Source organism: Rhincodon typus, chromosome 7 (assembly GCF_021869965.1).
Source record: "Rhincodon typus isolate 14 chromosome 7, sRhiTyp1.1, whole genome shotgun sequence".
In the NCBI taxonomy this organism is placed as follows: Eukaryota; Metazoa; Chordata; class Chondrichthyes; order Orectolobiformes; family Rhincodontidae; genus Rhincodon; species Rhincodon typus.
Window position 1 is genome coordinate 75,429,055 of NC_063338.1, and position 2,512 is coordinate 75,431,566.

The following is a 2,512-nucleotide window of genomic DNA, read 5'->3' on the forward strand; positions in this document are numbered from 1 at the left end:
AGGTTTCTATGGTTTAAAATTGATCTCACATGCTTTGTGAAACCAGCCGAACAGCTAACCTCCTCAAACCAGCATCAAACCAATTTCTTCTGGTTAGACAAAGTATTTTAGGAGATCCAAAATTATAACGGCAGGAGAAAGCTTTAGGATCTAGACTCTACCAGTATGTTTGAAGATTTGTTGATAAATCTGTTGCTGGCACATTGAGTAAAGCTTTCCCATTTGTATTGCTAGACATGTCAATGGCTGCAATTGTTTCTTGTTATCCTTGTATGTTGTATGCATGTATCCAAAGCAGGTGATTTTCTTTTTAAGAAGCAAAGGAGCAGAAATCAATAGAAAATATAAATGAGATTCAGCACAGCAGACACAATAGATTGGCCAATAGAAATATTGGCTAAGACTGCTGCAACTAACAGTTTCCAAACGTTATATCTTACGTACATTGATACAGCATGAGCAGTTACAGTTGTCAATCATGAGTAGAGCTTAAGGTAAGTTACAGCAGAGCAAACACCATCAAACTCATTGCTGCCACTTTATTCATGTTAACATTTAGTGGATTAACCTCAACCATCAAATACAATCATATCTCAAAATGCTGCTCCCTACTTATTTGGCATCTAGCATTAATATAAACTTCATTGCAGGTGTGAGACAAAATGCGCACTTAAGTTATAAAGTAAAACACCTCAGTGTTATGGTTAAATATTATTATGAGAGTAGAGGAATATTGTCCAGTGTTCCTGTTGTCGAATTTTGATAATACTTTATTTTGTAAAATCTACTAAAAATAAATGTAAAAGCCAGCAAACATTCATCATGACCAGAAGATTTAACTATAAGTATTTTATAAAGGGTTACATGAATGGGTGGATAATCCAAGAAAAATTGAAACAGATGTTTGGCTCAATTAGCAGCACTTCTGCTTTGGGATCATAAAGCTGTGAGTTTAAGCCCTACCTAACATTGACAGGCGGGTGTACGGTTAGGAGGAGTCCACTTATAAAGGCTTAGTTATTTCATGTGACATTAAACTGAGTAGCTTGTGGAGAAGAAAAGAAATTTGAACGTCAACACAACTCTGTTACAGAGCAAGATGCACTTCCCCATAGGAAACAAAATGGAGAAAGGGAGGATGGTTGGATCTAATCAAGCTTGGCCACTCTTTACTGTTTCTTCTAACAACATTGGTAGAGGCTGGAGAAGATGTTGCCAGACAGACTTTATGCAGCGCAGGAAAGAAAAAATGCAATTAACTATTGAGAAAAATAAAGTAAGTTATCTGAAAAAATCAGTCACTCCACTACTTATGGGCAATATACTCTTATAAATGTCCTCCATGCCCCTTGTCATGCTTCCAATGTTACTGTGTAAATAAAATGTGATATCACTCATTCAGTGACATCTTTCCAGTCAAACAGAAAATACAACTTCCTGACCACATTGAATATTCATTCAATGCCCCTCAGTTTTGAAAAAAATTCTACAAAATTGTATTTACTGGCTGAAGATAACAATAACTTAGGCCCTGCATGTCACATCATTTACAGGAAGCATAACTTCCTTCTACGTTACACAAGACCAAACCAAGTGAATTTCTGGTTTCTTAGATTTCTCCTATTCAAAGTATTCCAAAAACTGAAGAAATGTGTTTTTCCCACCCCTGACCAATCCCATTTGGTGATGTAATTCTAAAGGGAGAATTAAGGATTCATGACAAATCAGGCTGTTTCCCAGTCTTGGCCCTTTGCTTTGCCAAACATCATATTTTATTTCAACAGCCACAACTCCTGAGGATTATTCATAAACTGAGAAACGAAGTGTCAGTAGAAGGTAAGTAAAATCTTATAGAAGGAATTGTCCATCTGCTTAGTCAACATGAGAAACATGAAATCAGTTTGGTTTGGCTTGACAGCTGTAAAAATTCTGCTTTCACAGCTTATGACAAACACAGAAAGAATGCAAAAATCCTTTTCTTCATTATTTGCTTTGAGGAAGAAAAAAACATATTTGCAGATTTTTGCACTGTAACTATGGAGAATAGTTTTTTTTTCACAAACATTTTACTAACTTCCTGTCAGTTTACTGAGGAACTTCTAATATGATTTTATTCCACACGGGTGGCTGACTGTCTTGTATTTGGGTGAGAAAATTATATCAAATGCAGATTAAACAGGAAAAGTCCTAGCCCTCTCCATTTCTATGCTGATGCAATTTCTGATTCGAATTTGGTTTCATTTTCAGTTGTTTTGTACAATGCAAAAGAGTAAACGTTTTCCAATGAGGTTAGAGTAGGCTGGGGAGACGTCACAACAACAAAGCAAATAAAGTTTGTAACATTTGTTTGCGAACAAATAAACATATGGCACATGTAACTTCTCCCCACACGTGTGTTGTACAATATGTTTACATTTGGAAATCAATTAAGTATTTATGTCAGAGATAGTAGGAACTGCAGATGCTGGAGAGTCTGAGATAACAAGGTGTAGAGCTGGATGAACACAGCAGG

At 36.1% G+C, this 2,512-nt stretch overlaps 1 long non-coding RNA gene across 1 annotated transcript in view; it reads left to right on the forward strand.

The window, feature by feature from the left end:
- Positions 1–1,586: 1,586 nt before the first annotated feature.
- Positions 1,587–2,512, forward strand: part of LOC125483517 — a 148,632-nt gene continuing 147,706 nt past the window's right edge. The window contains exon 1 of the long non-coding RNA XR_007262477.1: positions 1,587–1,836. This is a non-coding gene — a long non-coding RNA (uncharacterized LOC125483517). The remainder of the gene's footprint in view (positions 1,837–2,512) is intronic.